The following is a 15,298-nucleotide window of genomic DNA, read 5'->3' on the forward strand; positions in this document are numbered from 1 at the left end:
TCTAATAAAATATTTGAAGTAGGGGAGTGAGATGGTAATTAATGAAAATGAGCAAATATTTTAGTCAAAATTTTCTAAAATCGTGCTCCAAACCCCCCTCCCATCCCGAAAACTATTTTTTCATCTAGTAAGAAACCCCATTCCATAGTGCAATACAATGAATTTTGACTTAGTTAGCCTACATTTTTCTATTAAAAGAAATCATATTTATCATACAAAGTAAGTCGCTAAATATTAACAACTTCATAAAATGTAACACTTTTGAGTATAACTCAGTATGATTAGTTCAAGATGGTGTATTTTCAACTTTCAATGTCCAGTAGAAAGATAATAGTATAAAACAAAAGTTAATAGAAATACAAGGTTAGACCATTATGTAATCGGGCTATGTTATAAAAAGTAATGCTACAGAAAACAAGGTATTTATATCCAAAGTTATTTTTTCAGTTACATAGTAACTGTAAGTTATTAATAATAGAGACTTATGTGGAAATGTCTTTAGCAATGATCAAAAGTTCCTATTACGACAACACATCAGTTTAGACTAAATGAAGGAATATTCTAAAATCATGAATATTTAGTTAATAGAATTATGATGTGGAATGTTAATTTAATATTTACCTTAAGTAAATTAAAAACTTTTTTACTTCTAATCAAATTATAAACTTTATGATTCATTTCATATAATTCGTTAAAAAGTAAAACAAAAACATTTATATAGTGTTTTAAATACATTTGAATGTCTCAACCAGGAGGAGCGCGATATTTTATTTATTTTCCCATTTCCATACATCTTGTGCTCCATTGAAGAATGAAGCGTACGTTTATTTGGAATTTTCAACAGAAAGAAAAGGAGAATTAAAGAAAAGAAGAAGGATATTGTTCTTAATGAGGAGTAAGCATATCTTGGTTTGGATCGTGCCTGCTTGAATGGGTGGGAGGGAGAGGAGAAGATGTCTGTGGATCAGGAAGAAGATTCCCCATTAAGGTTAATGTATAGAAACATCTTGCGAGACTATGAGTGCTTGTAGGAGAAGTATGGGATAATTCGTGAGTGTTATAAAGAAGTTTGTGAAAAGGAGAGGGCTTCTTTTATTGAGTTGAAAGAATATCGGGTAAGATTGTGCAAGAAAAAAGTGTACTTTTGGAGTTTTCCTTATTTTATACATTTCAGTCTATATCACTATTACTACGACTGATGTGTAATGCAGTTCTTAACTGTTGATTTTACTAAATTATTAAGTGGACATCGAATTTCTAATTTTCTATATGGTTAAAATTATGTTATGAGTAATCTCTGTTAATTTACATCAAAACTGGAGAATTGTAACTGTTTCTGTTTTCATAGATATTGGATTTCTATTGGTAGCTTCTGATACTTGAATCTATCATATTCATGGATATATGCCCCAATAAATTGATTGAAAAAGTAATAAAGATGCCCCATTTTTATTATTTTACTGATACTTAGTATATTATCCATGATAGTGAATTGTATTACAAAAGTAAATTAAATTTTTGTATCCATATTATGTGTTTTCAATTTTAAAGAGAATTACGATGAAAGCCTATACAGAGACACTTACATATCAGTTGCAAAATTTTTCATCAGATCAACAACTAACAGTTTAACATATATATTTCCAAATGAGTCGTTCCACGAAAAATTTATAAGAGGAATCGGATTTATCTCAAATTATCTATGTGGTATGAATAGGCCTACACAATAATTAATATTTGATCCGTAACTCAATCCAAGATTGAGTTACGAAGTCTTAAAGATAAAGAAATTAGCATTTTTATTAATTTCTGATTAGTGATATATTGTAAACCAAAGTAATGAAAGACAATTATATCATTGAAAAACTATCAGATAGCTTAACTAACTATATCATATATATATATTTTTTTAATTTGTTAAGAAAGAAAAAGCTCACCATGATCATGAATTACTATACTGTATGGATGATTACTATTTACGAAACCTCACCTTTTTTTATTTAGTTACTCAAGAGTTATTGTTTATTACTGTTATGATATTGTGACTTATAAAATTAAAGAAGTACGTTTATGAACTGCAGCAAGTCTTCCAAGAGTCCTTGTTTCTTTCTCAAATCACAAGGCGGATAAGTATCTACTTTTTATCGTCATATGAGATTCAAGATGTCAAATTTTGCTCCGAAACAGCATATGTATTTTCTTTAGTGGAGTGGTGGACATCCCTGTCCTTGTGGAAGGACTTTTATGGAGGGAAGATGAAAAATACCAAACTGATGCCTCATTATTTGGAATGGGCTTTTCTGACTCTAAGATTAATAGGACACGATTTTTTTTTTTCATTTACATAATACAAGGGATTAACCAAAGAATATACTATTAACTACAAGTACAACATATTTCTACGATATCTTAGATATGAAGCACGCTGATGTGTTTGAGGAAGCTATCAATATCAGCATAATCTTACTGATGTCATATTGAAGTTGAAATTGGTTACAAAAGAAAATACTACGATATAATAGAAGAATATCGACGGTGACTTGAATTCAGAAATGCTAGCTTCAATTGGTCCGCTCTAAATAAAATCTTGTATTTCTTGCGTCAATCCACGTATAATATCAATATAACTTAAAATACTTAATATTATATCTTCATTGATATTTTTTTTTCATATTTTGACTTCGAAAAAGCAAAAAAAAAAAAAGATTGAAGCACATGAACTCATTACAAGAAGGGGAATAACATTTTTTAGAGGAACCTTCAAATTTGATCTACAAATTTTCAATTAACTGATATGATTAAACTAGTCCAATGATTGGAGATCCTGTAAAAATTTATTCACAGTTTGTTAATAAGCTAGATACTATTTAAAATGATAGTGTAATGTTATTTAAAATTATTGAATTCATAAATAAGCTTGATAGCTTCAGATTCTTTTTTATACTTTCACTTTGATAATACAATTTTTTAGAACTAAAATATATATTTGTAACTTCTTGTAGGTTGAGTTCTCTAATTATTGTATAATAAAGTTTTTACTATTATCATATAATACAAGACATAATTAATGCTTTCATTATGTTATTTAAATTCCATTATACCTACATAGTTTTTAGTTATGAATCAAAATTGAGCTTCATATTAAGACAAATAGGTTTTGGAACGCTGTTCAAATCCAGTTTTTCTTTCAGCTCAGATATAAATGACATTTTTTAATGTTCTTCCGGTGTTGAACTTAACTATAGAAGTATTATGAATATCGAATTACGGGAAAAAATATTTTTTCAACAAAATGTGTTATATAGGTTTGTTAGAGCATATATATTCAGTCCAAAAATCTATGATTCTAATCATAGAATATTTTCCATTTGAAAAATATTACAACAAATAAATGGGTGAGGGTTTTTTAATTTATTTGTAAAGTATAATTTTTTAAACCAAATAAGTTGTTTCCATACCGTTATTATAAAAAAAAATTATAATGTGTAATATTCATATAGAACTACTTAATAGTCATACCCATCGCCAGACCTCATTTCTGGGTGAGGGGGGAGTTATATGTGCACGTACACTTCATTGCGACGGTCTTGGTATATTTATACCAATGTATTTACATTATTTTTTTTAATCCAAAATATTCCAATGTAAGACTTGGAGCTCACTCCCTTTTAAAAAATTCAAAATCAACTATTTAATATATGATTCATTTACGTTTTTATAAAGGATTGCTTTTTTTTAATAGCCCAAAAACACCTTTATTCATAATTCTGACAAAAAAACTTTGTAACTGAATATATCACAATCCCTACACATATCTAATATGGGTTAAAGAAAAAACAATTATAAGAAAAACGACAATAACAATCACAGCTTTTTTCATTTTTTTTCTTACAAGCACCTAAAAGTTCAAATTAACAACCATTCTCGAAAAAATTAGATAAAACGTCGAGTTTTCTCTCGATGACACCTTCCAAATTTGTTGGTATAGGTTTTTTGTTACATCTGAAAAAATATGTTATTAACTACATTTTAATTATGATGGCATCCGCCTTAAAAACCCTGGGAAATTTGATCGGTAGCCACTACCCAATCAGTTTTTTACGTAGAGACTTGTAGTTTTTCTTTAATTTTACTTCATACATTCTTACCAAAGGACTCGCTTTATTACACTCTTATAAAAATATCTGCTGACGTTTCTATTTTCTTGCTGCATAATGTGTAATTCATACTGTCATCCTCGTTTATAAAGGACTTCTTAATTGTTTGCATAGTTTTCCATGTTATTATTAATAGAAAAAGGGAGCTGAGGTATTGTTGATTTTTTAAAATTTCGGCACATCCATATATGTAGTAATTAATGTCGTGACCTTTTTGACATTAAATATTTTAAGGTTGGTGATCTATGAATATTTTATTTATACTGTTTTGTTTTAATATTACTTTAATGTGTCATATGGAATTGCACTGATTAAGTATAAGTAAACATTATAGTATTACAATTACTCCATCTGGTCTATAAGTTGTCTTTGAAGTATATACATTAAGTATATTTCTTTCTTTAGGAACGGTCGAGTATCGAACCACATTGAGTTCAAGAGTAAAAAATTTTCTGAGCGCGTTGTCCATCGAGCTATATTGTTGCATTATAATTAATTTTCTAAGAATATTCTATTTCTTTTTAAAAAATTTCTTTATAGAAATCGCTCATAAATAAAAGTACTATATTTTAAGAATTCAGCCTAGGTAGTTTATTGGTATTTGAAGCATTAGCCTAATCGGCCCTAACTTTTCCAATGCATTTTTCTATTTACCACTCTCCTTGAAATTCGATGGGAACTTAAGTAAAAAGAATATGTTCCAGTTTTGGGACTCATTAGGCTGTATAATTTTGTATTGCATACATATATTAAGAATATAGTTCTCCTCATTATCCGATTCCGAAAGTTAGGATAGTTTTTGATTCTTATTTTTCAGGCCTGAATAAAAAATTAATAATCAATTCTAGTCTTTGGTAGGAATTCAAATTTAATATAGGCGTACTGTAGATTTCTTATCATCCATTTCTATAAGCCCATCATAGATTTTTTTTACCATTTCCTAAGTATGACGTATTTGTATTCTCATAAATTAACCGTAGCTAAAAATTATTTTCCTTTCTTGCTTGATATGATACATTTTGCAAACTGTAGGGCATAATTAACTTGATTTAATTATGACATAATCCTCACCTAAGTCGCATAAGAAAGTCGCCATCCCCATGAGCCACAATAATTAGGATTCCTTTTCACTGCTTACTTTCATCCTCAACTCAAGCAATCCGTCCAGGGCGTTCTCTCATAAAAATCATATCTAATGTCCATAACTAACTCAATAAGGCTCCAACAACTAACAAGGAAACTGATAATGGATCCAAGAAAACATTTTGAAGCCATCTCAGGAAGGGTAAGAGTACATAGGGACCTATATACACCTCTCACATATTCAAGAAGATAACTTGAGGAATAAATGTTATCGAAATGTAATAAGGAATTATCTAGCCTCCCCACCGGATCATTAAAATATCATTCTTTATATATATCTGTATCTAGAATTTCATGCTAAGTTGGAACACATCTTTCATTAGGATTATGATATAGATTATAAATAACATATTGATAAATTTCCTACTAATCTTTAGTCATTATCGAACAAAAAATATAATATCAATTTTTGTCTTGATCTACTATTAATTAAAATTTTTAGACTCTCTCAATTTGTATTTATTCATTTGTTGGCCAGATAAGGTTATAGTGGAGAAACTGTTGCACTTCGTTTATGATTCAATTAGCATTTAATTTTCTTATTCAATTATATTACTTGTTTTAATTTTTAGTTGCATGTCTATACATATATCATTTAATATATTTTTATCATTATTTTATGTACCGTTCATTAATATGCTTATACATAAAAACCGGAGCTAATACAGATACATGAATAAACACGATAGTTTAAATTTTTACCTTCGGGGATGAATTTACATCAAAATTCTAGGTTTTGTACATTTAAAAGTAAAATGTGGATAAAAATACTGAAGTCAATTAGTTTGTAAAAATAGAATAAAATTCATATAACAGTTTAAAATTAATATTTCAGCGACACATTAGAAAAACAAAACAAAAAACATATAATGGACTAAATGTGTTAGTTGAATCTTTTTAAATTTTCCCTTATAATCTTATGGTATTGCAAATAGATAGTTAAGAAGTATTTTATCTCTCTTCTAGTCATAGTCCAGGAATCGTCGTTTCCCAGCGAAGGTACTTTCAGGGATAAATCTGCATGTCTTGCTGCAACTGCTAGTAAAATACTCCTCAATTCGTAAGGGTGGAGCGGTTCGTATGTTGTCATCTTCTCTGTAATAAGAGCTTTTGCATTTAGAATGACGAACTCTATTGCTTTAGCATCAGTGTCTCTGAGGTAGTTCTGCGTCCTCCGAGTGTGGCTAAAATTGGAACCGTCTCTCTTCGTTTGGGCAGAATTAGAGCTATTCTTCCCTTCGTCAGTGAACTGGGCATCTTGCCCTTATTTCCCCTTGTTTTACCGATTTTTAAAAGAAAAGGATCAATTTCTCTTGGAAAAATTAATATTTTTGAGTAATATTCTCCTTAGTAAACATTTTTTTGCTTATAATTCAGCGCCATTTTTTGCCTTTTTGGAAAAATAAGTCTTCCAGACAAAACAATTGCCTGGAATCCAGAATGGAAATAGCTTATAATATATTCCATTTGAGTTAGGATTTTTCCATCATAAATTGTTTTCTTAACATTAGGTGCTGAGCTTTTGTTCATTTATACAGATGATTTAATCTTCTCGACGAGTTGTTTTCTACAATGACTTTGGCCTCAATTTCAGCTTCCACAACCTCTGCCACTGTAAAAGAATTAATTGATTCTGCCATAATCGAACGAGCCAAAATTGAATAGATATCTATAATGTTTTCTATTTGAACCTTGTTAACTTCGAATTCCTTCCTGTTTCGACTAAAACTTGTGATGTCACTGTCTGGATTATTTTTTTTAAATATCGACGGACACTTCTGAAGAGTAGATGGAGGAATATCCCTTTCTCAAATTGCTTCTTTTCTCTTCCTAAATCCAACATCCTTTATAATCCATCTTGGATTCATAAAACAAACATTTTGAGGCTGATACCGAAATTTAATTTCCATCATTCTTTGATCAGAAGAGGGGTTTGAGCGATACAGCGAGTTCTTAATCAAGTGCTGAAGTTACGGTGAAATAAAAGCCAAATCAATCCTCAACCTTTGTTCTCCTATTGACCAAAAATAGCTCCTAGGACAAAAAAAAGAAATCATTATATCAGCCAAACTCAGTTTGTGAATCGTCTCCTTTAAGATACAACAGTTAGGATAGGTATTAGTCAACGTCAACATTAAGGTGAAATATAAGTGGTATAGAACTATCCACGTGGTAATCGATAATTTCTTGATAGAAGAGAATACATCTTTCATTGGGCCCATACACATTAATTGAATAAAATACTACATCACCGTTGCAAATACAAATTTTGTGTCCCAAACAAAAAAAGAATTTTCATAGATTGAAGATGTTATTTTAACATTTCTTTTATTTATAAAAGTTAAGCCTCCTCTATTTAAACCATTATTCGTAAAAAGTGGAAGAAATTCGTCGGTAAGGACCAACGACAATCATTTCTAAATGTGGAGGACATAGAGGATTTTATATACTGTAAGCAGATCATATCAGCGTCAAATGATAAAATGGGTTTCATTAAGGCATGTCTTTCTCTCTGGTCACTTCCTCCCCTGATATTGAGAGAGATTTTTTTTTAAATGGATAAGTTCATTTTTATTGATGAATGATTTTATGCTTTTGGCTACTTTGATATGATGTTTTATCTTTGTCCGGCGAATATTTTGAGTCTGGTTGATTTATTTTGATTTTTTTTTTAAATGTTCCTTTAATTGGTTAGATGGAGTTGCACTGATTAAGTATAATTACACATTATAGTATTACAATTACTCCATCTAACCTAGGAATCTTTTTGTGAAATCCATATGCATACATTATATATTTCTTTCTCTAGGAATCACCTGGGATCGAACACACATTGATTTCAAGAGAATAATATTCCCCGAGCGCGTTGTCATTGAGCTATGTCGAGTCCATTATTTTCATTGAAGATTATGAGCGAGTTGGAGGTTCAAAAATAAGATGCACATGAAAGTCCATGTTTGATTTATTTGCTTTGCTTGTCCATTTTTCATAGATATATTTTCCGACTCAATATAAATTGAGTACCTTATAGAGCAAAATCCTCTTCACCTGGTTCTAGGTTATTTAGAGAAATGTTTTCGGTTTGAGCGTGTTCTGGGATCTGTAATTGATTGCTACTACATCCTCCGTTTGAAGAAGGAGGTGGAGTCTCTTCTGAGAGTCATTCCTCTTTTGATTTTGGTTCTGAGATTAATTGCTCCCTATCTTCGGCACTAGCATCGCTTTTTTTCTCCGGCAATACGTTCCTGAATTTGAGGACCGTTTCTCTCAACTGTCAGGGTTCAGGGGTAAGACGATCAGCGATTGTTTTTAACAGCCTGTTCCTTCTCGTAAGTTTTTAAATTTTTTTCAGTCTAATATTTTTTTATACGTCCAAAATTGAAGCATTTTTGACACTGAAGTTTGACTCTACAAAACTTGGTTTTTATTAGATATCCTTGAATGGGTACAATCTGTGGTATGGTTCAGGGATCAGCAATTAACTCCACAATATAGTCGATGTCACGCCATAATTCCTTATAACTTCTATATGTTTTTTAGCCCTAGCATCAACGATTTCTCCAAATTGCTTCATCCACTCAACCATTTTTTTCCTCGTTGCCCCTCTTGCAAGTATTGATCAAGGTCAATACTAAGTTTGTTCTTTTATCCACGTTGATATTATCAATTCTTTAAAGCTTGAAGATAACTGTCTCAGATGCACCATTTACATTTAATTTTTTGTTTTCTTTAATTTCATGGGTCCTTCCCTGACATCAAAAGAGAATCTAGTATATAATCAGCCTTAACTTTTGCCAAACCTCGGATTAGCTCCTATTAGCTTGTGTTCAACAGACTCATATTTCACAGCAATTACATACACATCAATATGCTTTTTAGTATTCCTATCATAGGGTAACCCTTCTTCATTTTCCATTAAGAGAACAAACGTCTCCCATTTAATACTATTTTCCAGGTTCACTCGAACTGCAGTATTCTTATGAAAGTAATTATTTTTTTAGAACGTTTGGATATCCTTTGCCATTTGTTTTTAAATTTGAAATTTCATTTGGATTATGAGAGGTTTCGGAGATTCTACAATTACAAATGCTCCGTTAACTTTTCTCCAAATACTAATCATATATAACTCATCAGATGAACAGAAGAATTAGAGAAGAAAAAAAAAAAGAACAATCCCAAGAGATGATTTAAATCCTCACAGGCAGAAGACCTGTAGATAAAAGTCCAAACTAACGGCGATAATGGAGTCTCCTGGCACGAAAACACTTTTTAGATGCATAAAAAGTTTCAAACACACCTTGAAACCACCCAAATTGAAATTATTCTTACATCACAAAAAAAAAAAAAAGACGTCTGCACACTATACATAAACATACGACACTTTAAAAAAATCATAATAAGAGGAGGTTAAGTAAAAAGTTCTGAGCTTTTTTTGCTAGTCTTTAGTAAGCTATAAACAGTTAATACAAAAACCCCTTAAAGTATGCTTAAAGGTTAAAGGTACACTTAACAAAATCGTTTACAGTTTTGTGTTTGGTGAAGCCAGTTGTGTGCTACGGCGTTCCAAAGTGGGAGTAAGGAAAGAGAAAAGTCATTACATTCTTCAGTATGACTTCGACCAGAAAAGGCAGAGTAGGGTGCAAAAAAAAAATTGTGCTATTTGTGTAACCAAACAGTATCAAATGCAACAGCAAAGTGGTGGTTTTCAATTTTTTTTCCAATTTGGAATTATACTGTCAACAATTGACTAGATTTAAGCAGGTGATCGACTAGAATTCGCGAATATGAGGGATGTTGTATTCCATCAAGACAACGTCAGGACACACACATGCCAGAAGCTCTGAGAGCTGGGATGGAGAGGGGTTCTATACACTTGCCGTATAGTGTATACCTGGCACCAAGCGATTATTACTTTTCAAGTATTTGCTAAATTTTCATGACTGTACAAAACTGGCCTCAAGAGAGGCTTGTGAAAACGAGCTGGTCAAGTTTTTTTTACCAAGAGACGAAGACTTATTCAATTACAGAATTACCTTCAAAATGGACAAACGTTGTACAACAAAACGGTGCATACTTGCTCTAAATCGGATAATCCGAACTATGTTAATTTTATTGTAAAAATAAAGCGAAAAAACATTCATAACTTTTTACTTCATATATTAAGTAAATAAAATTATTTTTTCATATTTATATTCAGAGGGATTAATATTTCTGCTATCCCGCTTCTTTTTCTCGCTTGTGTGATAATTATTATGAAGGAACTGATGCTCCCGGTATACGTCCATATTGCATATAAATATAAAATAATTTAGGATATGAATATTTTCCCTTAGATATCCACCATTGCTCTAGATCAAGATTCGGCGAGACAACTAATTCCTGAAAATATTCAAATAACTCCCTGGAAAGAATTATTATTTGATTCCTAAAATGAACAAGAATTTTCGGTTCTGGCTGTTGTATAAGAGATGACTTTCCAAAGATCTATAGATCATCATGTTCAATAGGCTCTTCTACTACAATAGCAGACTCTTTACCTTTTAATAAAGTTTCAAAACCTTAGAAATTTCCTTATTAAAATTGAAACAATGTTTCTTGAACCTTGGAAAATGCAGAAATATATTTTTTTTATTGCAGAAAGTTTAAAAACGTTCTTTTGAAAGATAAATTAAGATAACTCAATAGTTAATTTAGAGTACTTACATGAAAAATATATAATACGCTTACTTAAATGTGTCATCAGCTCTTTGAAGAAGATGCTGCTTTCCTGACATAAAGGATATTTCCTGTTCACAGAATGAAGTTATATTGACAACATTTTATAAAGAGGTAAGGCAAGACTGTGGGTAGAATATTTGTGGCTTCATGGAACTGCTTTAATAAAATTAATACCTCATTTACAATTTTCCACTCATTGAAAGATAAAATGACCAATCTTTCCTCGAAGTATAATGTGTCCATTGCTGTTTTTAATTAATTTCCCTCTCAACCATTAGATAAAATGAATTCCATTTTATTTCCACACATGATATCAGTCTATAACTATCTCAAATGTTATTTTTATTAATTTTTTTCAGATGAATAGTCTTAGATTGACGTTTCCTGATGGCGTCCAGAATTTTTTCAATTTATCGATAGTGTTTTTAATTAGTGAATTTTTTAATCCATACACGACAACCAAATATATAAGCAATGCAAGACACATGAATTTTATTAATATTTTTAATAGCCAGCTTGAAATTGGCTGCACTATGTTATGTTACAGCAATAACTTCAAATATCCATACTTGTCTAAGATATTCTGAAAGTGAGGGATATTAATAGGGCTAGGCATACATGCGAGTGCAAGGAAAGGCAGGAGGGAAACATATGGTCCTTTTGATTAAAGTTTATTAAAAAATCAGCTACCTATGATGTTGTAGTTTTTGAGGATAAAATATCACGTGATTATGCTATAGAAATTATAACCTTCCATATTTCAAATAGCACTAAAAGAGTTAACTTGAACAGTAGTTTAAATTTTCAAATTCAGGAATCTCGTGGAAACAGATTTCAGCCTATATTTATAAATCGCAATGCCAGCAGCGAGCGTTTGTTCTCCCAAGTCAAACAGATCCGAGGACTAGACAGAGGCTGAGTAACGACAACTTGGAGGAGCAGCTTAAGTTTATGTCAAATAAAGAGATAGACAAAAAATGATTTATGTAAATATTTAACTTCACCGGTAGACTATATTTTAGTCTTTTTTGTACATATATATTTTTCTAAATAAATACATTTAAAGAAGGTGAAGAAATCGTTTATTTAAGATAAAAAGGTACATAAAAAATATACGTGTATACATTCAAAAATATTTTATTTTTGAATATGATCGCAATTAAATTGATCAATTGCAAATGAGCGTTATATCGCTATATTGCAGTGAATTTCTTATCATGATTTTTTTCCTGATCTCTTACAAGCCTGCAAATTATTAGTGACAAATGTAGATTATATTTATGCAAAATATAATAAGACATTTTAATACAGAAATAAATATACCAACTATAAGTAGAATTAAAATCCGTTTCATACCTATTATACTTCAAAATCCATATAGAATCCTCCTTCTTCGTCTTTTAAGTAATTTGTAAAGCTAAAAAAAAAAAAAAAAAAATGTGTCCAATATTTAAAAAAACTTATAATTATCTTAAATAAATTATACATCAACAGTTAAATCCATGGAGCATATTGAGGTTTTTACCCTAATAAACTGATATTAGATAAACACCCTTACACCATTTAAAGCTAAGAACCCCTTTGAGACCATTTAGGCAGTTGTTCTTGTCCATATTAATGTAGTTTATCCATCTCAAGAGAGCAGAGCCGATTCCTTCCTTGCGAAGGAGACTCCAAAATTTGTAATATTGAAGAGATTCATTCACGATGAGTAGGGAATTTCAATATTTCAAATATAATTAGTATTTACTCTCTTTCAAATTGTAGGAAGCACGGTGATATTAGTTATTATTATTTATTACGAAGTATGACGTCTTTATAGTTACATTGAAATAGTAAATATTATCAAAATAATGTAGTGAAGTTTTGTAACGTATATTTGGAATATTAAGTTAAATAAGTAGGGGCAAAATAAACAAATACAACTATAAAACAATTATATAAATTATAAATTTTAATAGAAGTTATATGCAGAGAATTAGATAAATTTAATATGACAAATGATATGTAATATAAAATTAAAAGTCAATAAATGTAAGTTATTATTCATATACACAATAAAATGAGAAATTTTCTTACAGAAACTAATATATTCATTAGCAGAATAGAATTTGCATTGCAGAGAAAAATGCTCGATAAATGAAAGACACACTATCTTTAAGAGTCTTGAACCATCTTCCACTTGATTTCCAATGACAAAAGGGGCACTTAAACCCAGGCCCAGGTTATATTATTATCCTTATCGATTATACATCAAAAACTCCACCTAATAAACGAAATTTATATCAATATGATTGATTTAAGTTATTTTATTTTATTGTTTTACAATTCTTCATGGAAAGATATACGCCATAACAACGTGTACAAATTGTTCAATTGTACTATGAAAATCAGCGTTCTGTGAAAGAAGTTTTTGGCAAATTATGCCCAACTTATGGTCCACATAATCGACTTTCAGAATCCACAATTCGCAGAATAATCGAAAAATTTGAAAGGGCAGCAACTTGCTGGGATGTCCCGTTGTCTGGTAGGCCACATACAGCTCGCAACGTAGAAAATATTGCGGCTGTAGCCAAGAATGTAGCCGAAGATCGTGTAGAATCGATTCTCCACCGCTCTCAACAACTTGGCTTGTCGTATGCAACAATCTGGCGTATTTTGAAGAAAGATTTGGATTTAAAGGCATACAAAATACAGCTCGTGCAAGAATTGAAGCCGCGGACCTTTGTTTGCGTCGTGTGTTCAGTGAATGGGCTCTTGAACGTATCAAAGAAAATCCGTTTTTTCTGCGCCAAATTTTGTTCAGTGATGAGGCCCATTTCTGGACACCTTTATAATTTTTTCTTTGGGACTACGTAAAAGCAAAAGTCTATGTGGATAAACCAACGACGATTGGGTTTGAATGAGAAGCTAACCCTCCAGGAATAAAAACGCTATTCTCATTCATGAGGTTATCACGAAATATGTTGATACGTTCTTGGTGCTTATGAATATAACTTTTGTAAAGGTTGTTTGATGGATTCTCAATAGATCTATTTGTCCCTAAAGTAAGGCCATTTTCCAGATAATGATTATGTAAACGACCAAGAGTATATTTGGGCATTCTTATCAAGAAAGAAAAAATTATTTGCCAAACATACTTGAGGTGCTTCCCTTCAACAAAGAGCTTCATCTTGTCGTCTTTCTTGTCCATTAAAGAAAAATATTCAAGAACACACATTTCCAGAGAATGTTTGGAAATTGTCATCATTTCCAAAGACTGATCCCTACGAAATGTAACTTTTTGGGGAGAAAACCATTCAGAGTATGGACCTTTTTTTTACAGGATTTTTTGAGGCCCTAATTTAGAATTGCATTATAATTCTCAAAAAAATCGAACAATCTCTGGTTCTTCCTTCTTCACTGAACTAAGTGTCACGTCATTATGAAAAGGTCTAATATCGACATAGGAGGCGGAAAAAATGTTGTCGTGCATAATTTATAGCGTTCGGAAACTTAATAATAATGGTGTATAATCGTATAATATTGTGTAATGCAGAGGTTACAATAATATTGTTATCTCAGAGTAAAGCTAGCGCATCAACTCGCTTTATTTTTATGTCAACTACTTTTTAATTAATATTTGAGGCTATGAATATGATCAATTAGATTTAAAAGGTCATAATGGGCCAATTAGAGTCACATTAATTTCTTGAAGTCTCTGAATTATAGCTAATATTCTTGAGTATTTCATACTGTCCCTCGAAATTGAACATAAATCCGATAATAGACCAAGTATGTCTATAAAATATTAGGTCGTAAATATTGATTTAGTAAATTAATAAGAGGGTAATTTTTCAAAGACTTCATCTGACTCACCAAACATCATGTTCTACTTCATATTATTGTGACTTTAAATTTTTGCAATATTTAATTACAATTATCATGGTCCTTGTAGGACAATTCAGAGTAATTTATCAAAAAAAAAAAAAAATGTAAGATTATTTGTTGTGCATACAAATCCATCCCACAATTTTTTTGAAAAAATCCTTCTACCTCCATTCGGTGTTAACGCTCCAATAATTTAAACTGTTAGAGAAAAATATCTTAATTTGATGGTATTCTATATCTAAATTGTTTGTTAAATATATTATTCATTTTAGACTCAAAGAAAGTATGATGAAGCTGATAAGGAAGTCAATCAAAGTATTTCTGTAAAGTTAAAAGCCGGCAAGGAACTTCAAAGATTAACAAATGAACGTAATGCTACTATACCGGTATATATTATTCTTATTTAAATA

At 30.7% G+C, this 15,298-nt stretch overlaps 1 long non-coding RNA gene across 1 annotated transcript in view; it reads left to right on the top strand.

Moving 5' to 3' along the window:
* Positions 1 to 435: 435 nt before the first annotated feature.
* Positions 436 to 15,298, top strand: part of LOC139906820 (uncharacterized) — a 100,296-nt gene continuing 85,433 nt past the window's right edge. Inside the window, exons 1-2 of the long non-coding RNA XR_011782800.1 lie at positions 436 to 1,115; positions 15,161 to 15,274. This is a non-coding gene — a long non-coding RNA (uncharacterized lncRNA). The remainder of the gene's footprint in view (positions 1,116 to 15,160; positions 15,275 to 15,298) is intronic.

The sequence above is a fragment of the Lepeophtheirus salmonis genome, chromosome 12 (assembly GCF_016086655.4).
Source record: "Lepeophtheirus salmonis chromosome 12, UVic_Lsal_1.4, whole genome shotgun sequence".
Taxonomy (NCBI): Eukaryota; Metazoa; Arthropoda; class Copepoda; order Siphonostomatoida; family Caligidae; genus Lepeophtheirus; species Lepeophtheirus salmonis.